This window comes from Helianthus annuus, chromosome 4 (assembly GCF_002127325.2).
Source record: "Helianthus annuus cultivar XRQ/B chromosome 4, HanXRQr2.0-SUNRISE, whole genome shotgun sequence".
Lineage (NCBI taxonomy): Eukaryota > Viridiplantae > Streptophyta > Magnoliopsida > Asterales > Asteraceae > Helianthus > Helianthus annuus.
Window position 1 is genome coordinate 124,360,588 of NC_035436.2, and position 22,552 is coordinate 124,383,139.

The 22,552-nt window shown below is 40.9% G+C and overlaps 1 non-coding gene across 1 annotated transcript; it reads left to right on the plus strand.

Annotated features, from left to right (window-relative positions):
• Positions 1-21,746: 21,746 nt before the first annotated feature.
• Positions 21,747-21,852, plus strand: LOC118491747. Its single transcript, XR_004892192.1, has one exon. It is a non-coding gene; the product is annotated as a small nucleolar RNA R71 (small nucleolar RNA).
• The last annotated feature ends 700 nt before the right edge of the window (positions 21,853-22,552 follow it).

Consider the following 22,552-nt stretch of genomic DNA (forward strand, 5'->3'; position numbering starts at 1 on the left):
CATAAGTTAAACATACCATAAATATCCTTTACATAGCTTAGAAATAGGCTTTGAGAAGTCTGGTATGCTAAAACAAACTTTTGGATCATTCAGGGACTAAAAGTGTCAAAAAGTGCCTAAGTTTGCACTTTTGCGCATAACTTACGTTCTGAATACATCCGGACATCCAAAAATTTATGTAAGCATCCTTATATTATGCCTTAGTATTTGGCATGAGAAAAATCCATTCGTCGCGTCATTTGGATCGTCTTTCACGCTTATGCGCATTCCGTCGTAATTAAGCGAACATCGCGATCGTACGGCCAAACGAACCGACATCCGACATATTTTTGGGCATGTTTCATGTCCACAATGTTTAGGCATCATTTTAGGGCCTTAAAGGTGACTTTTCAGGTCTTAAAAGGGCTGGAAATGGCTTAAAAACGCAACAGGGGCCAAAAGTGTAAATTCTGCAAGTGGGCAGATCAGAGGACTTCAGGCGACCCGCGTAAGGATTGCCCAAACTTGAGGCGGGGCGCGTGAGACTGTCAGACAGAAGATTTTGCATTTAATGCAGAATCTGGCCTTTCGTTCGATCAAAGGGCGATGCCTTTTCACCCAAATGAAGGGCCAAGGGTCAAATACACTGAATCTAACCCCTGGACACGTGTACGCACGAGATCAAAGCACGTTATTCGATAAAACGATCCTAACGGTTCCACCTTTCCTATAAATACCCCCCCCTTTTTGTGTAAAAACCCACAAATCAGATCTAAATGCTCTAAGTTGATGCTTATGCTTCATACCTGAGCTATTGGATCTTGATTAGCACTCGGGGACCCTCCGTAAGTCTTCTTTCGCTCTTTTATTCGCTTTTCGAGTCCGAAAGTCAACGTTTTGTTGACTTTCTGCATTGACCAGCTTATGGTCGATGCGAAGTTCATGGAACTTCATAACGTGAGCGTGATCACGATGGTCATGGTCCGTAGTGACCATACCTACTGATCACCACGCTATCTAGGCTCGGTGACGAGTCGTAGTTTCGGCCAAAATGTGCATTCTTGCATATTTTGTAACCAAACTACTCGTGGGTATCAAAGCCGTTTGTTTTGATGTCAAACCTGTTTCTAAACTTAGTTAAGCATGTTCTAACATGCTTAGCTCGTCACTTTTAGTTTAGTGCTTATATAGGGTCGTAAGGTAAGCGATCTAAACCATCGCTTATGCTTTCGAACCCGACCCTTTTGGTCGGTCATTAGGATCCGACCAAACATATTAGGTGACCATAGCTATAACCTTCCGAGGTTATACCTTGTGGTCACGATGTTAGGCGTTCCGAGCGCGTTCTACGCGAACGACGCGTTAGGGTAGCATAAGCTACCTAAACGGGTCGTGATGGACCGTAAGCACTTAGATTAGGTTTCATTTTAGTATGTGGGCTTTGTTAAGCCATATTACACGAGTCTCCATACTCGTTTGGTTTACGAACCCGCGTACTGTCCGATCCTTCCGATTTGGTCCGGTATATTAACATAGCTACCAATTAGGTGCCGTTGATATTCCGTGACCTCTCGCATTACCTGGTTATTTCACAAGAACAACAAAGCAACCTCAGGTGAGTACATAGAACCCCATCTTTTACTGTTTTCTAAACTGTTTTGGGGTGAAACACATGTGCCTATCTGTTACTTTCATGCTTTCCATGTTTTCACATCGTATATCTGCTATGCTCATTAGTACATTGTAGTACATGATTTCATTACATTTTTTGCTATGTATGCCCATTGTGTGCGTACTTAGTACATTGATTTACATAACATTTTTGCTGCATATGTTTACTCAGCATATGGGCACATCGATTTACATGAACATTTCTGTTGCATATGTTTACTCAGCATATGGACACATTGATTTACATAAACATTTCTGTTGCATATGTTTACTCAGCATATGGACACATTGATTTACATAAACATTTCTGTTGCATATGTTTACTCAGCATATGGACACATTGATTTACATGAACATTTCTGCTTCGTATGTTTACTTAGCATACTTAGTACAATTGTTTACATCACATGCCTTCATTTTGTTATGACATTTGGGTTGTTTAACATGGGACAATACATTCATTAACACTAGCTACGCCGTTCGTTAGTAGGTAGTGGTACCATAGGAATTGACAACTCCCATTCCTGAAGTCCTGGGTTTGATAGGACTGGAAGGAATGACCGAATTCGATATACATAACTTAGATAAACCTTTAATTTGTTTAAGGGTTTATCGCCGCAGTCTCAAGGCTTGGATGTATGCATAGTTTACAATACCACATAAATGTTAATATCAATAGAGCATGCATTTCCGCAGAACATAACGCTGATTTAAACCACGTTTTACTTCAACGACTTGTTTTGTGCATATGGTTTAAGTTGATACATTTCGCTTACCATACATGATACATTTTGGGATTTCACATTACATGATTTACATTGAACATAAACACGTCGACATTGACATATACATTTGGTGGTTTACACTTGAGCATAAACACTTGACATGGATTACAATAACACTTGACATTTGGTTTACACATGAACAATTTACATGGTGGATTGGTTTGGGTGAATGATTCAAGTAACGGGGCGTATGTAATATGATACAAACATGGTGGATACGCCGCTGGTACTTCCTATATATAAATGTTTGTATAATATTACATATCGTGGCGTTATCTAAGTCATTTCAGTTTAGACACATTACACTTTACATAAGTAACATATTCTTCACAAGACATTATTTTCACAAACAACTTATCTTATTCAACTCACTTTACTTGGTTATTCGTTTAACCTTGCATTTATCTATACATATCGTTTGATGTTATCGTTTTTCAAATGATTTACAAAGCAAAACAAATTACAAGGTTCATGACTGACTGTTATTAAACATTCTTTAAAACTCAAGTCATGAATCCCATTTTCACAAAACCTATGTATCTCACAGGCATTTTTATGCTGACGTACCTACTTTCACATGTGTTTTCAGGAGCTATTCCATAGGACGATGATCATGATTCTAGGGCGGACCTGTGCCTTAGAGCCTAAAAATGAAGTTTGAACTAGCTTAATTATGTTTTGATTTCCGTACTCTCTTTCCAAGACAATGTAACACCCTTGTTTATAAATAAAATAAAACTTGTTTGCCATGGTTATGAAACAATTTAATTCTGTCTTCAACACTCCCCGGCGTTTCCGCCGCGGTTGCATGTTATACGCGGCCGGGGTGTGACAGAATTGAAGTGATTCGATATCAGTTTGTTATTTTATTTGTACAGTTTTCAAATTTTCCTTGAAAATCAAAATTGAAAGATATTTTGATTTTAGGGGGAGAAAAAAATTAGAAAATTTGAAAATTCCAAAAACATTGAAAAACAAAAATGAGTTTTGTTGATAAAAGAGGAAATGATAGTAAATCAGTGGACTATCACAGCATGCTAAAGAAATGAATTGTCAAAATGTGATAAAAGGTCTCACTGATGATGTGACGATAGGTTTTCGTACATTTAGTAGATTTATTCGGGATATAAACCTAAAATTTCAAACTTGTGAAATTCGTGGGGAACACTACTTGGATATATAGGTAACCCCTGAAATCTCGTTTGAAAGGTCTCGTATTCTGATATACTAGGTGTTTATACTCTATGATGTCTGGGGTATTATTCCGAGACTTCTGCTGAACGGTGGTTCTGACTTAGTCCTTGGCTAATACTTTCCGCAAAATGCTTGAAACATAGCATAAAGCCCTCAGCTGATTAGACAATAAAATTGATAATCATCTGTTGTAGCTGAAAAGATCCTCTAAAGGGGACACACTGCTAAGTCGAAGCTGATATCTCTCTGCTGAACGGTAGTTCTGACCTGAGATCCCTCAGTTCTCGCATTTAACCCCTAATTTATGTACAGACATCATTGTAGTATTCTTGCCTGTAAGACTGAATATTGGGATTCTGGATATGGGAGTATATTCAAGAGGTGGGACACATGAATTGATCTATGTTCTTAAAACACTTAAACGATATCCTGAATAGATTGAAGTTTGTATGAGAATTTAAGATGGATCAGTATATCGACAATCGAGGTGAATTGTTTAAGTCTGAGTATGTAATGTAGCTTAACGGTACTTGTAATCTGTCTGAAAAACTGATATGATTCCCTGACACGCTCACCAAAAATAATTTCTGTAAATAGTTTATTTTCTTCAATTTAAGTTTTCTGTTATTTCATTTCTTAGTTTAGATCATTTTAAAATCCAAAAAGATTTTATTTCTGCTTTATTTTAGACAAACCAGAGTGGAAAGTTGATTGTCGGATTCTAGAAAGATGAAGCAGATACAGGAGATTCTGAGCTGAAGAATGAGGAGAGCTTACATTGTTGGAAATATGTTTGTTTTCAAAGTCACAAACAAGTTCAATAAGTTGATACTTGTTATTTTCAGAAAGAAAATTGGAAAATTGTTTTACTAAATCAGTTTGATTCGTCAAAAGATCAACCAGGGTCATTAAATTGAACTTGGTAGATTAATCAAGTGTTCAGGGTCATTAACTTGAATTTGAAAACTTGAGTGGATTTCTAAAAAGCTGATTGAATTAGTGTTTATTGCTAGAAAAAGATTAGATTGTAATGATTATTGGTTGAGTAACAGGTTTGGACTTTATTTCCCAAACGGAGATAAACTGTCAAAGCTTGAACCAGATATCTCAAGATCCCAGCATACTGAGAGGGGGAGTCTGTGAAATGGGGAGTCTGGATCAACTGCTATTGGGAAGCTGAAGTTAGAACAAGGTGTTAATGCTGAAACCTGTAAAGAATGCGTGTGAAGATAGACAGAGTTGGTGAAAAGACAAAGACTAAAGTCTACGGATCTGAAGATGCTAAAAGACTACGTCAACATCCAAGGGGGAGTCTGTTGATGCACGGAATGTCTGTTGACTGCGTCTACAAGAAGTCTGAAGTCAATATTGGTCAACAGGGGGTCAAAGTGTGAATATAGTGAGAAATAGGTTTAGGATCGCTTATTAGTCATTGTAATGTTCTGGACCGCTTATTTGTCATTTATATGGATCGCTTATGTGTCAAGGGATCTGGATCGCTTATATGGCATGTCACATAAGCGACCCAGGAACTCTATATATAGGGGTGAGCGGTTCGTCATTTGTAACAGTGTATGTGTGTGCTACGGTGCTGAAACTCTGCCAAATTTTCATCAAAAAGCAATAGAAAGATAAGGAATTGAAAGGATAAGCTGTTGTAACTTCATATATGTTGATTCCGCCTTCATACATGAAGATGAACTACTTCGACTGACTTTTAGGGTCATAGAACGGTCCAACATGAAGGTACCGTCTTTCTTCTTCACAAAAAGTACTGGAGCTCCCCAGGGTGAAGAGCTAGGACGTATAAAACCCTTATCCAAGACCTCTTGTAGTTGTTTGGACAGTTCTTCAAGTTCAGTTGGAGGTAAGCGATACGGTGCACGAGCTATAGGTGCTGCTCAAGGAGCTAGTTCAATCTGGAATTCGACCTGGCGATGAGGCGGTAGCCCAGGTAAATCTTTAGGAAACACCTGAGGAAAATCACGTACAACTGGTATATCCTCTAATCTCTTCTCTTTCGTTGACGCATCTGTAACAAGTGCCAGAATGGTAGTGTGATCATTTCGTAAACATTTCTGAGCCTTCAAAAAGGAGATGATGCTAACCACGGCACCACTCTTGTCGCCTTGAACCTCGAGAGATTCTTTACCAGGACGAGGAATACGAACGATCTTCTCCTTGCATAAGATCTCTGCTTGCTGCTGGGATAACCAATCCATACCGATGACGATGTCGAAACTACCCAGAACTATAGGAATAAGGTCGATGGAGAAAGTCTGACCGGCTAAGACGATATTACAACCTTTGACTACGTGTGTGGCCTCTAAACTTTTACCGTTGGCTAACTCTACGACATGTTTGGTGTTTAAGGGTGTTGCTGTACGTTTTAACATTTGACTAACTTTTAGAGACACATAACTGGTATCCGCACCCGAATCAAACAATACAGAAACATAAAAGTCGTCGAGAAGAAACTTACCCATAACCACGTTAGGATCATTCCTTGCATCACCCTGCCCCAGCACGAACACGCGACCCCTAGTATCACTGCCATTATTGTTCCCCCGTTGTTGTTGTTGCCATTGCCCTGATTGTTGTTATTGTTGTTGTTCTGGTTCTGGTTTAACTGGGGGCAGTCACGTTTGAAGTGGCCTTCAGCACCACATTGATAGCATCCTCTGTTACCTCGCTGCTGTTGTTGTTGCTGGTTTCGTGGAGTAGGTGGTTGTTGTTGCTGATTCTGATTCGCAGGTCGTGAGCTTCTGCAATCTTTAGCCTCATGACCCATCTTGAGGCACCCCTGACAACGACCCTTGTTGCACTAGCCGTTGTGGTGCTTGTTGCAAATATTGCACCTTGGGAGATTTCCTCGATATCCACCCTGTCTTTGATTACCCGAAGCTTGCTGATCAGGCTCTGGTAGTTATCAGTCTTGCACTGCTGAACCTGAGACTGAGTTGTAGCTGAACCTTTGCTGGAATCCCCATCTCATTTCCGCTTGTTGTCACTGGGAGTAGCGGAAGTAGTAGCATCGGTAGCACTGATACGTTTAGGCAGCCTGTTCTGTTCCACTGCCTGATCTGTGAGGCGATGAGCAAGACGCTGAATATCCTGGATGTTAGCAAGGTTGGCCGATGTCACGTGGCTTTGAATTTCTGGTGCCAGCCCTTTGAGATACAACTCAATACGTCTGATAGGAGGGTCCACCATAGTTGGACACAGAGCGGCCAGCTCGTTTGACCTTTTCGTATAAGCTTAAGTTTCCGACCCCGTCATTTTCAAATGAAAGAACTCCACTTCTAACTTGTGGATGTCATCACGTGTGCAATATTCTCGCTTGATCAGCTCCTTGAAATCATTCCAAGGAGTGGCGTTAGCAGCTGCCAAACCTAAAAGTTGAACTTGCGCATTCCACCAAGTTAGCACGATTCCTTCAAGAGTACCAGTGGCGTATTTCACCCTGCGAGCCTCAGGGCATTTACACATCTCAAACACCGACTCGAGCTTTTCAAACCAATGGAGGAGTCCCACTGCTCCCTCCGTGCCACTGAACGTGCTAGGACGACAGTCCATGAAATTCTTGAAAGTGCAAACAGGTGGCTGAGCGTGTTGACCTGTTGTGTATATAAGAACATGACAAGGTTAAACACAAGAGTTGGTTTAGGAGTGTAGGATCTAAAGATCCTAGTGTGAGTTTCGACTGCAGGGTATACCTCCTGCTTGTGCGGCTGCAAGTGCCGCAGCAACTTGTTCGTTAATGAGAGCCGTCAACTGGGCTTGTGTCAAGTTGATGCGTCCAGCCATGATCTTCATAGCAAAGGTAACATAAGTGAGAGAGCGTTCGAGAATAGTGCGATGACAGAAGAGATTAAGCACACAAGTGTTCTCAAGCAATAACGAATAGTAGGCAAGGTAATCTAAGCATACCACGAGCAAAGTTCTATGTAATTCTAGCAAGTAGGTAAAGTAAACATGAATAGTAGTACCTATGGTGTTGAGCCTTGCACGTGGAGCGAAGAGTCGTTGTGGATCGTTGAGCACTGTACTGGTTATAGTCTGGTTTTAATTAAAACATTTTCCCCATATTAAAACCAAGTTCTCTATAACCAATGGCTCTGATACCAATTTGTCACACCCCCAAAATCCACACGCGGAGTACCACCGCTTGGAGGCGTGACATGACCAGGATCAAGCCACCAATCATATTGAACATGTAACTAATAAGTAAAAGTAAATGTAATTCAACCCAACCAATATGAAAGGTGTTTAAAACATAAGTGCAATATCACTATTTAGCGGAAGCATAAAAATAAACCCAACATAAGTATGAATATGTAATGTCAAAATGTTTAATCAAAGCATTCACGATCCTTGTCCACAACGACCGCGCCTCCCAGTGCAAGCTCCATGTATACCTAACAACCTGCAAGGCATGTAACAGAGAGTCAACAACTAGTTGAGCGAGTTCACAGTGGGTTGTTTAGTAATAATGTTCATTTCGTAAAACGTTTGTTTGTTTAGTAGCCCATATATCGTTTTTTATAATTACATCGCGGCCCTCCAGGCATGTTTGCGAAGTTTAGTGTCAGTATCGCGGCCATTCCGTGCATGTGTGCGAAGATCAGTATCAGTATCGCGGCCATTACAGGCATGTGTGCGAAGGTCAGTATCAGTATCGCGGCCATTACAGGCATGTGTGCGAAGAGTAGTGGGGGCTTCCCCATGTATTACTAGTCTAGCAGTATCGATAAGTGACCTTTCCCAAATGAGGTCAGTAGTACGTAATTCTCGTAACCATGTAAGTACAATCAATCAATCAAACCCATCCCCTACCCCGGGAATCCCATGCCTTAGTAAGAGTGTGAACTCACCTTGGTTTGCTCGGTTTGTTATTGTTCTTCTAGTGTTAATTAATGGTTAGGTTCGTTACACGCGACCTAAGGTACATTGCACATAACTCAATGTAAGTGTTTACGTTCAAATAAGGTTTACAATTCCTTGGTGTCCAAACAACTGTGTTCCATGAGATAATTGTTTACAGATTGACATGACATAGATTGCACATACATACAGTAACACACAGTAACATACAGTAACACACAGTGGCATGCAAGGTGTTCCTCATACAGGGTTTTGAACTTAGCATTATAAGTATAAGTAAACTCGGATCCAACAATAACTAAAACTCAGACCAAACATCTTCTAATAAAGTCGGACCAACACCCCTTTACAAAACTCGGACCTAACATCCCTTCACAAAACTCGGACCATGTTTCAAGCATTCAAAAACTCGGACCATGTATCAGTCCCAAAACTCGAACCATACATCCTTTACAAACTCGGACCTAAGGAGTCCATACAAAATTCGGACCCAAGGAGTGCTTACAAAAATTCGGACCCAAGGAGTCCTTACAAAAATTCGGACCAACTTCAATCTAAAAACTCGGATCAAGATCAATCTAAAACACGGATCTAGCATGGCAAAACTCAGACTCCATATAAGGTTTAAAAACCCTGATTCTCATAATCACATTCATCGGACTTTGTGACTTCACAATGCCCGGACTGTTAACTCCAAACAACAACACACCGAATCAACAAAGCCAAATTATGGTTTCAGATGCAACAGTTACAATAAATCAGTACGATCAAAACCCTATTCTTCCATACGAATCAACCAAAAGTTTAACTATTCTAGCATGTGGATTGATCCTAATCATAGGCAAATCATCAGACAATTACAAATCATCTTACAAGCAATCTAAAAGATCAACTAATCACAAAATCATTGTTTGAATAACTAGGGTTTGCATGAGATCAATTGAATAAGAATAACAACGTATGATGTAAACATTACCTTAGATTTGACGTGGGGTTTGCTCTGGAAAGATTGAGAGATCAAAGATCAAGAGTTTAGAGGTTGGTGAAACCCTAAATGATTAGAGAATTTGCAACTGTCGTATGATTGGAATTGGTGAGAATGATTAGGGTTGAGAGGTTTTGTTTTATTTTTCATTATTAACACTAAACACCCCTAAGCATCATCTTTTACATAAAACACACACACCACATATAATTTATAGTTCTCATGTAAGTCAAATAATGCATAAAATAATGCCTAGTTCCATGCAATGCTAAAGATTGTGTGACCAACTTAATTGTGTTAAGTAAAAGCATTAACCTGAAGTTACGGGTTGTCACACTTTGTTTCTCTCGCAGGGCGCGAGAAAGAGGCTGATCAGCCCTATAAATAGAGGAGACCGGCTTCAGTTGTTTCTCGTTCAAAATTTCTCAAAATCTCTATATTCTCTGAATAGCTAAAATAATTCTCGGGCATAATACCCGCTAATTAGCAAAGCTCTGCCTCGTTGTAAGTATTATAACCCCAGTTACGTATTAGTTACACTGCCCGATTGATCTAGAGTTCCGTAACGCATGTCTAGGCTCTGCCTGACTCAGTCGTTGGAGTTCTGTCTCGGGGGGGGGGGTATAGCTAATGTAAATTTGGGTTATTATACTAACGCATGTGCATTGTTTAATTTAAATAGATTATAACCAGCAGGTCACAAGGAAATACCTAAATTATCAATGTGAGTAATCCTCTTTTTATAAACCTTTTTGTGAGTAATCCTTCTTTTTGTAAACCCTTTTTGTGAGTAATTCCTCTTTTCACAAACTGTTTTTACAAAACCTCAAATGTTTTAATTTACAATTCACAGTAATTGAGTATTTGTAAATCTACAATTATCGTCGGTATGTTGGGGTTTTGTATATATAACTTGTTACTACACTGTGAGTAGTAACATTACCACAAGTCAGGATTGATAGTACCATGGGTGGTAATTAAAGTAGATGTAAACAAATGTAATTGCGGGTTGCCCTCAATGCTGTAAAATGATAAAACTTGTTTTGATTAAACTGGGATTCACTCTCCAGTATTTCTTGCCGATAAAATGTTTTTAAACGCGTTTCAGGTAACAAAATGTGAAAGCTAATTAGAAGCCAACTGGAGAGGACTGGAGGCATGGAAAAGTGGCTATAAAAGTTACCTAAGTAAAGAAGAAGTTTTCTTTCAATAAATTAGGGTTTATCACTAAAAACATGTTTGTAATGGAAACTTGGGTTTTTCCCATGTATTTATTATTATAAAAATGTGGTGTTTTACTCTGATAAACTATTTGCTAACTACGGTCCTGATGAAATTTCCGCTGCCAAATTAATAAACACCGATACCACCAGCTCTGCGAGCTTGAGGCCGCCCGTCTCCCGGGGTAGGGGTCGGGGTTTGCGACAGAAGGTGGTATCAGAGCTACAGCCACTAATTTCAGCCACAGAAGTGTTCTACTAACACCAAAATTTTATCCATTATGTTAGGAAATAATCTACATGATTTCGTGCATATCTGTATATTATTGTTTTGTGTTATTTGACAATTTGTTAGTTTACAGTATGAGTGATCAAGGTCTATCGGACGCCTATTTTCACTTGTGTAGTTCTCCTAGAGATGAAGGAACTTCCTCCCAGCCTACTCCAATTCGGGGTATTCAGCTGACACCGAAGAGGGAATCTTTATATTTAAGGCGCAATCCGAAGAACCATTCCCCATGAAAAAAAAGAGGATGGTTCAGTCGGGGAGCACATGAGCGTAGGAAGAGAATGAGGAAGTTACAACAACAAAGGGCTTTAGCAGCAGAAAATATGGAGATGAATGCCCAGACCCAAGACATAGTCAATAGGCGATTGGCCAACTTTCACATACTAGCTACCACTGCCACAGACCCAAACTTAGACCAAATCATTGCACCATAACCACTACCACTGTTCCCAACCCGACCAATGGAAATAGAACCTAACCCAGGAGACCAGGTTCCTGACGTGATGTCGTGGGTCACGCAAATTTAATCCCCAAAACAACTATAGATAGTGGTAAGAGGGTATCGAACTCAAGGAGTATGTGGAAGGTATGTCAATTGTATAGCTTTGTACTTAAACTAAAATTAAACTAAATTGCAGAAATTAAAATTCAAGAGTTTGGATTGTTGTTTTAGAAAACTAAATTAAAAACTAATTTCAAATCAAATGTTGGTTGTAAAACAGATTAGGAGAGAACAATGATCATCTTATGTTTCAGTTTCCTTGAACAATTGTGTGTAATTCCAACTAGAAAGAGTTACATAGACATAACTCGTGTATAGATAATTGAAGTGATAAAAGGGAACAAAGTACTCGGATTATATAAACGCGAGGTTGTTTCCCGATGACCAATTAATCAATAACCAACCCTAACCCTTCCCGTGATATCTCGATTGCCAACGGCACCAAGAACGTACGATTAAGACTAGAAATTGCAATATCGATTAACAAGTTACAATCAACCAAACATACACCATGATATTCAAGCAATGCAAGTTATCATTCTAGAAATTCAGAAATAAAACACACAAAAGTTCAAGAAACCTTCACCGAAGATGATCACCGAAGAGTTTAGCCGGACATGGCTTGGTGAATCATCATAATAGCAAATCCAATGTTCATGCGAATCGAAAATACAAACCAAATGATAGGAATTGTTCAAAACCAAGCAAGCACAGCAAAAATCTCCCCCAAGATGTTCTCTAACCGTTCAATGATGAAGAAAAAATGAAAAGACACCATCAAACTAACTTAATTGTGGCAGTTACACTTTTTCCGTCAGACACCACCGTAATTTACGGCTCCACCGTAAATTACGGTGGACAATAAAGTGTTACGGTGTGAGGAAACTGATTTACGGTGACATCCAAATGAAATCCAGGTCCACCGTAAATTACGGTAGGACCGTAATTTACGGTGGTGAGCTGATTTGCCTTCTTTGTTTTGTCTCTTGTTCCACGCTCGACCCGTTCATCACCGAAGTCTCTAAAGCTGCATTTAATCCATCTTTTAGCTCCCGAACCGCACCTGAACATAAGCAACCGTAGTTATCTAATTCAAGATAATTACATGATTAAGTGAAGGATTATTTCATCTTTTAACATGCTTAAGGGTTGTCCAATGGACCACCCGTCACATCCCCACACTTAACCGTTGCTTGTCCCAAGCAACTCATCAAATCAATTTCAAAACAAGTGATCAAATTAACCCAAGCAAAACATGCAATCTTTTTACTAACCCCTTTTTAACACCCAAGCAATGCACCCCTCTCTAAATCTCTCCTCTCGGCTACAAGTGAAAACTAGCAAAGATAAGCTAGACACACACTAGGCAAACGGGTGGTTGCACAATCATAAGCTTGTACCTAAATCGATCATTCTCCTAAAATGGGTCAAAATGAATGCAAATCAAAGGGACTTCAAGGTTGTAACGCGGCTAGGTGTATAGGTAACAAATGGAATATATATGAAGTAGCGAAAATTCGACCCGGTCTTTTTATTACAAACATAAACAAACGAACAAAGAAACTACTATATACAAGACAATTAAACTTCCCCTTTTTTTTTCTTTTCTGATTTTTTTTTTTCATTGCTTTTCTCTTTTTTTTTCTTTTCTGATTTTTTTTTTTAGACTAAGCAAACAACCATACAATAACGCATTAACCATATCTACTTCAAACTAGCAAAACTACTAATACTATCACTAACACTATAAGACCGGGTCAAATTTGGGTAAATTTTTAAGTAAGTAGCTAGGGGGAACAAATGATAAGCTTTAAAGGCACAAAATGAGCAACTAAATGTCCAAACCCCCGCCCCTCTCGCAACCATGCTCATATATATAACTTATGAGGTCCAACCCCCCAAATCCCACACTCGCTCACACCAACGACGAGGCTACCTAAATGCCCTTATCCTTTCTACATTCATGTCTAACTAAGGACTCAAATCGCATTTAAGCACAAGTTCTAATGCACTCCCACCCGTAGCCACTCTCATCAAAGACAATCATTATTTATATACAAGTGTGGCTACAACTCTCACCAAGAATGAAAAAGGTATCAAGGGTTGCCGGTGCATTATTTGGGGCTAAATTAGGGCGTTTAAATTCTCACATCATTTCGCTTGGCTCAAAATTTTTCAAAGACTTCAAAAATTCCCCCCATCCCCACACTTGGGATACATTGACCCCAATGTATGGCTTTGGGAGGCTTTGATCACTAAACTCATTCAACATCAATATTAGCTCACACACTCAAACCCCAAATTTCTTTTTGTATTTTTCATTTTATTTTTTTTATGCTTTTCTTCTTTTTAACACACGACACCACCAACAAACACCAACCCACCAAACGACACAATCATACACCACCCAACCGCCCAACCATAAACAAAATAAAACTAAAACTATGCACAAATTATACAAAAGAGAGAACACCACCTGACTAATAGTAGCGCGGTCCTGGAGGTCCAAAAATGGATGACATCATGTCATTCCATTCTTCGAATCCAAATGCGCCGCTGCTACTCCCTCCTTGTTGTTGGGCTCCCTCGTGCTGCCTCGGGTCAAGCCATTGAGAATGGTGAAGTGGTAGAGTCGGATATGAGACACTACCGTCATAAGGCGGTAACGAGGCATAATCCACATGTTGTGGATCCTCAACAACCGGCCTTCCGGCATGCCAATCTGCATGCATCCTCCTCGCTTGATCGTCATGATATCTATTATTCGTTTCCACCTCCCGGGAATACACCAATGTGCGGTTCCACGACTCTTGGCGATCAAAGCTATGTTTTAACGACCGCTCTATACTTGCACTATTCCTCGTGTTTTGATCATACAACGTCCTCTCCGACCCCGACCATGTATCAAAAATAGATGCCAGAGGGCGTTGACTTTCAATCACTTCGTGCATTGTACCGTTATAAGCCCAACCCGGCTCATAAGTTTGTTGCGCATAGTCGTAAAACATACCACCGTGACCTCCACCATAACCCCCTTGACCCACATTCAAGTTCACCCCACCTTGCGGTTGCTCCTCATAATCTTCATCCCCGCTTGGGATCTCTGCTTCACTCTCGGGTTCATCCTCTTCACCCGGTAACAAATCTCTCGCATTCGCCTTAAGAGCTCTCCATTTTTGGCCTTCCGACTTTAACTTGTGATAACGCTCCGTCTGAGTATACGTCCAAACACTCCCCAACTTATCCAACGTAAAAGGCTGGTGCCTTTTTGTTACTCCCCGATCTTCAGATGTTATCGCCTTCTGTTGTTTCATCAATCCCGTAATTATTCGACAATACGGGACGATGTCTCTCCCATACTTATTCCGGCAGATCCATAAGTGGTTCATGATAAGATAACGTATCGGAAAACGTGGAGCCCCATGCATCAACGAATAAAGAACGGGTACCTCCGGAAACCTCACCTGTTCTTTGTCTCCCCTTCGTGGAAGGACATTGAGAAGACAGATTGTATGCAACAATTTAGCTTCTATCTTCAAATTCTTCCGGTATAGAATACCACTGTATTTACCGGGTAAAAATATTACTGCCAACATATCATTCCATCTAACATGTTTCTCCGGTTTGAGCAAGAGATCATCGAGAGTGGGAACCATGTACTCACGAGCCGGGAGACTATCATACTTCCCGAGCTTCTTTAACGTGTCGAATGACATCTCCACCGGTACCCCGTGCACCTCGCCAATCAACTTCATCTGTGACGGCTTGTTAAAGTTGTGACATTTCAATGTCGCCATCCATTCTTGTATTTCTGTCATGAATAGGTTACTCTTGTCTTTGTCGAAGCATTTAAGCGCCCCTTCCCAACCTAGAGCGCTAAATTTAGCAAACACCCCGAACTGGCCAAACTGAGCCTCATTAACTTCTTGTTCACAAATGAAAGCGGCTGCCTTGTTCTTTAGCTTATTCATGCAGTCGTGGTAAAGTGTCGGTTGCCACTCCTCGGGTTGATCATCCAAAGAACCCGAGTTCCACACCGGCTTATCACTCGGATCTAACTCCATTTCTTCTTCGCCTTCACTTTCGCTTTCACTAACACGACCCATATATTGCCTTTTTCGCGGTGGTTGTTCTTTTTGTTTGCCTTTCCCTTTTGATGATGATGAACTCGATCCCGCTTGTTCTTTCGTCTTAGCCATTTCCTACACACGTTAGACAATCAACAAAAGCAAACACAAAATTAGACTCCTTCCTCCTAAACATCCCCACACTTGCTTGTTACTATGGTTGTAGATGTTAGTGAACTACAATGTATAAGTTTTTCAAAAATTTGGGCATGGTGTCTCTACAATGTAGAAATCCCCAAAAGTTCACTACTTTAACCACAACTCCTACATCTACAACCATATCCATGTTCAAATAACCCATTTCATAATCATATCTAAGAACAAGCAAGTGGGTATGGGCAAATAACCTAAATAACCTTACTTTTCACAATGTAGCATCAAAATACAACAAATAAGCTTTCATACCTTTGCTTGAAGATGCAAGAGTGCTTGTGAAACAAAAGCTCCCAAAACCCCCAAATTTTTCAAACTAGGGTTTAGAATTCGGACCCTAAAAGTGCGTTTTCTCGGAAATCTCTCCTCACAATCGACAAGCTTGTGAAAAATTAGTCAAGTTAGACTTCAATTTCACTTGATTTGGACAGAAATTTAGAAAGTTATGGAGGATGGAAGGTTTGGGAAGAAGAAGAAGGTTATGGAGAGTTGTGGTGGGTCTTGAGAAGAAGATGGATGGATGTAAAGTGAAAAGGATTTGTGTGGTTGGGGTGAAGTCACGTGACCTGATGTATATATATATTTTTTTTATGTACAAGCCGGACCCAAACGATGGAAACAAAAATTCTCCGCACCGTAAATTACGGTCTCACCGTAATTTATGGTGAGACCTGAATGTTAATTCTTCACCGTAAATCAGTAGAGAAATACCGTAAAGCTTCAAATCTTCCCAGTTCCACCGTAAATTACGGCAATATCGTAAATTACGGTGGAAACTGGGCAAATCTTCCTTCGCCAAAAATTGAGTTTTAAGTGCAAATTTTTTTAGATTTTAAATTTTTCCGATTTTCTTTTATGTTTTTTTTTAATTTTTTTCAAAAACTTGTAAAAATGACCCTACCCCCTCAAAAATCCCGTGTTGTCCTCAACACAATGTTAGAGTAATTCGTGACCCGAACATCCCCACACTTGTTTCAAACACGGATTTCGAAGAACTATGGCAATTGTGCAATTTATACAAAACAAACAAAACAAAATACTACTATGTACACTACCGAACCTGGGCCTCTCATGGTTGTTGCTCATCGACCGGGCGCAAGATGTAGCCCGCTTTGTCAAGCTCCAAATTATTGATGTCATTTCCCTCCAAGTATGGCTTCAAGCGGTGACCGTTCACCGTTTGTTGTTTCAATGTTTGCTCGTCTTGGATGTCTACATCACCAAATCTCCCAACTCTCCGAATGACATACGGACACATCCATTTTCTCTTAAGCTTGCCCGCGAACATCTTCAATCTTGAATTATACAACCAAACTTTCTGTCCCACTTCGAATGTTTTCTTTCTCAATTTCGCATCATGCACTTTCTTGAGTTTATCTTTATAGGCCGATGCACATTCGTACGCCTCATCTCGAATCTCTTCTATCTCGCTCAATTGCAACTTTCTCAACTTACCCGCCTCATCATAATCCGCGTTAACCGTCTTAATCGCCCAATGTGCCCGATGCGCCAACTCCATTGGCAAGTGACAACCCTTACCATACACCATCCGGTAAGGCGTTGTGCCGATAGGAGTCTTGTAGGCCGTTCGGTATGCCCACAATGCATCGTCTAACTTGCTCGACCAATCCTTTCTATCCGTTCTTACCGTCTTCATGAGGATCTCTTTGATTTGACGGTTGGACACTTCGACTTGTCCACTTGTTTGTGGATGGTAAGGTGTGGCAACTCTGTGGTTCACGCTATACCTTTTCAATAATTTCCCGAAGTTGAAGTTCTTAAAATGCGAACCACCATCACTTATAATAACCCGCGGGATTCCAAAGCGAGAGAAGATGTTGGATTGAACAAATTTACAAACAACCGAATGGTCGTTTGTTCGTGTTGCAATAGCCTCAATCCACTTCGAGACATAATCAACCGCTACCAAAATGTATAGAAAGCCATTTGAATTCGGGAAGGGACCCATAAAATCTATACCCCATACATCAAATATCTCCACAACCAAGATTGGTTGTAATGGCATCTCATCCCTTTTCGATATGCTTCCCATCTTTTGACAATTAATACAATTTCTAGCGAACTCAAGTGCATCCTTGAAAATGGTGGGCCAATAAAACCCACAAGAAAGAACCCAATAGCCTGTTTTGTGCCCACTAAAATGACCCCCACAAGCGGACGAATGGGCATGAGTCAAGATTTCCAACACTTCTGTCTCGGGCACGCACCTTCGTATAACTTGATCCGGTCCAATTTTGAAGAGATCCGGTTCATCCCAAATGTATTGCTTCACTTGGACCATAAATTGTTGTCGACGCTTTTTGGTCCAATGACTTGGGATGGCACCAGTGGCTAAGTAGTTGACATAGTGAGCATACCACGGTGCAACGAAAGTGGAAACGGCTAAAAGTTGCTCATCGGGGAAACTTTCATTAATTTCATTCACATCATCGGTCCCATCCACCGGAATCCGAGACAAGTGATCCGCTACTACATTCTCACTACCCTTTTTGTCTCGGATTTCTAGATCGAGCTCTTGTAACAATAAGACCCACCGAATCAAACGCGGCTTCGCGTCCTTTTTCTCCATCAAGTACCGTACCGCACTATGATCCGAATAAACCACCACCTTGCTTCCCCAAATATACGAGCGAAACTTATCCAAAGCATACACCACCGCTAGTAATTCCTTCTCGGTTGTGGTGTAGTTAAGTTGCGCTTCGGATAAAGTTTTGCTTGCATAGTAAATAACCACCGGTTTCTTGTCAACCCGTTGACCCAAAACTGCACCAATAGTGGTGTCGCTCGCATCACACATTATCTCGAACGGCTTTGACCAATCGGGTTGTTGCAAAATAGGCGCCTTGACCAAGTGTTCCTTCAAAACAGTGAAAGCTTGCATACACTCGTTAGTAAAATCAAATGGGACATCTTTCAATAACAAGTTGCATAAGGGTTTGGTGATAACACTAAAACCCTTAATGAAACGTCTATAAAAACCCGCGTGTCCCAAGAACGATCTTACACCCTTAACATTTTTCGGAGGTGGCAAAGATGATATTACCCGTATCCTTGCCTTGTCCACCTCCATCCCCCATTCAGAAATCACATGGCCCAACACAATGCCCTCTTGCACCATGAAATGACTTTTCTCCCAACTTAGCACTAAATTTTTCTCAACGCACCTTTTTAAAACCTTTTGTAATTCGTTGAGACAAGCATCAAAAGTAGTGCCAAAAATGGAGAAGTCATCCATAAATACTTCGAGCGACTCTCCAACCATGTCCGAGAAGATACTCATCATACATCGTTGGAAGGTTGCCGGAGCATTACACAAGCCAAATGGCATTCGCCTAAAGGCAAAGGTGCCATATGGACATGTGAAGGTGGTCTTGTGTTGGTCATCCGGGTGTATGGCGATTTGATTGTAACCCGAATACCCATCTAAAAAGCAATAATATTTTTGACCCGACAATTTTTCAATAATTTGGTCAATGAAAGGTAGCGGGAAATGGTCCTTAGAAGTAGCGGCATTCAATTTTCGATAGTCAATACACACACGCCACCCGGTAACCGGTCGGGTGGCAATTTGTTCACCACTTTCATCCTTGACTACTTGAATGCCGGCCTTCTTAGGCACAACTTGGGTGGGACTCACCCAAGCACTATCCGAAATCGGATAGATGATTCCCGCATCCAACCATTTAATTACCTCCTTTTTAACTACCTCCCGTAGGTTCGGATTCAACCACCTTTAAGCTTCTCGTGTCGGTTTGGCATCTTCGGTTGTAATGATCTTGTGCATGACAATTGATGGACTAATTCCTTTGAGATCGGCAATTGTCCATCCGATAGCTCTCTTGTTTTCCTTCAAGACTTCCAACAATGCTTGCTCTTGGGCCAACTCCAAATTAGAGGCAATAATGACCGGTAAAGTGTCATTATCCCCTAAAAACACATACTTCAAATGGCTCGGCAAGTCCTTGAGCTCCAACTTTGGCGGTTCCTCTAGCGATGGTTTAGTACCCGAATCGATCTCCACCGGTAGACCCTCGAATTGGTGGGTCCATGGTGGTCTACCTTCTTTCAACGCCATAGCATCTTGTGCTTCCTCTTCAACCCGGAGTGCATAAGCATGTACCTGTTCAGAAAAATCACACAGGCAAATAACCAAACCATCCTCCTCATACTCATGCGGGTTGCATCCATCAACTATATCTGCCATGAAACACTCGTCAACACCGTTAGCATTAGAATTGTTAGTAAAAACATTCAAACGCATTTTTCTATTTCCAAAAGCCATATCAACTGTACCAAATCTACAATCAATAATAGCATGTGCGGTGCTTAAAAATGGCCGACCCAAAATTATATTTTGTTGTTGCTTAGGGTCCGCCGATGAGTAATCCAAAACTAAGAAGTCAACCGGGTAATAAAACTCATCAATTTTCACAATTACATTTTGAACCATACCCCGGGGCAACTTATGAGACAAATCGGCCAAAACAACCGTTGTCTCCACCCTTGCTAACGGACCAAAGTCATATTGGTCATATAAGCCTCCCGGTAAAATGCTAACTCTGGCTCCGAGATCTAGCAATGCCTTAGCCATTTGAAAATTACCAACTTGTACATTAATCAATGGCGTGCCCGGATCTTGGAGCTTAGGAGGAAGCTCCCCATTTAAAACCGCACTCACTTGCCCGGTTAAATCCACCCGCTTAGGCACTTTCTTCTTGTTTTGCCTTTTTTGTGTACATAATTCTTTTAAGAATTTTGCATAAGCGGGGACTTGTTTTATTGCATCGAGGAGTGGGAGATTTATTTTTACTTGTTTAAACATGTCCCACATCTCCTCTTTTTGAGGACCTCTCGACACAATAAAATTTTTCTTTCTCGGGTCAAGTAAGGCCGATGGAAACGGGACTTGACTCGGTTCACCCTCAACTTTTTCATTCTTTTCATTTTCACCCAAACCCGGTTTTTTAAGAATTGTTTCTTTTGGTTTAACCGGTGAAATTTCATCATCACTTTCAATTCCCGTGACATCCTCAACTACCCCTTCAACCAATTCGGGTGACAAATTGGCTTTAAATTCTTTTCCACTCCTCAAAACACTAACATGATTAATATTAACATTACCTCGTGACGAACCATGTGAAGGGTTTACCTTAGTGTCGCTTGGAAGTTGACCCTTACTTTTCTTCAATTCCGCCACGTCGGTTGCCAATTGACCCATTTGGGTTGTTAGTGATTGGATGCTTTTGTCACGAACCTCATCCTTTTGCATTCGCACTTCGTCAAGTTGGTTCCGTTTTTGCATCTCCATTTGCATGCTCTTTAGCATCTCCATCATCTCGTTTCCACCCGAAGAACCCCCTTGTTCTTGACCCGTTTGGTATTGTTTTTGATAACCTTGGTTATTTCCGCCTCGGTATCCACCTTGGTTATTGTAAGATTGGCGTGAACCAAAGTTACCTTGGCTACCTTGAAAATTCGGGTTTGCTTAATTTGAAGGGTTCCCATATCTAAAATTCGGGTGGTTCCTCAACCCGGGGTGGTAGGTATTCGAGTTCATGTTGTTGTAGTTCCTACCACCTCCTCCTTGACCTTGACCTTGAACCGCATGGACCTCCTCATATTGCCCTTCCAACATCCCTTGGCAATTTTCAGCCGCATGACCTATTTCATTACACAAAGCACAAACATCATAAATTTGGTTAGTGGTTTGAACATTACCATCATCTATGGCGTGCACTTGAGGTCGGGTAGTGGTCGGTCGGGCTCTTCTTGAGGCTTGAGCTCTCCTCTTTGATGTAGTTGCCATGCTTTCCAAGAACTCCCAATCATCGTTCTCATAATTTGTTCCAAACGTCCCACCGGTAATAGACATCAAATCACGTGCGTCTTCGGCACTCAACCCCTCGTGAAAGGCATTCATCAACTCCCACAATTCAATTCCATGATGAGGGCAATTTTTAATCATCATATTGAAACGCTCGAATGCCTCATGAAACATCTCACCATGTTGTTGTTGAAAGCTTCTCAACCCCTTCCTTGCATCGTTGGTCTTTTGGGCGGTGTAAAACTCATCCAAGAAAGTTTGTTGCATCTCCCCCCATGTATATATGGATGCCGAAGGTAACGTGTAAAACCATTTCTTCGCCTTATCTTCCAAAGAAAATTGGAATAATACCAATTTGATATCGTCAGCCGAAAACCCTTGACTCCCAAGAGTGTTGCAAATCGAGTCATAAGCCTCTAAATGAAAATAAGGCTCCTCCGTTGCCAACCCCTTATACTTTGGTAAACTTTGCAAAGAGTTGGTTCTTACTTCAAATGTTCGCCCTTGATCATTATGAGGAATGACTACCTGTGAAGGGTTTTGCGTGATTACCGGCCGAAAATGTGCTTCAATGCCTCTCACATTTTCTCTAAGGTGTCTCCTTGTTACACCATACCTACCTCTTGGAATAATAGGACCATTTGGCCTTGGTACTTGCCCTTGTGGTGCGATTGGTTGTTGAAACTGTTGTTGTCGCATCGGTGGGCATTGAGGTGGTCTTTGAAATTGTTGTTGTACATGTTGTGGCCGAACTTGTTGCAATGGAATAGGTGGTTGCATTGGTGGCCCTTGTGGTCTTGGCCGAATGTCTTGTGGTATAAGTTGTTGTTGTGGCATTCCACCAACACTTGCCATCCCTTGAGATTGACTTTGCACATACCCAGACTCCCCTTGATCACCATAACCTCCATAAGCGTA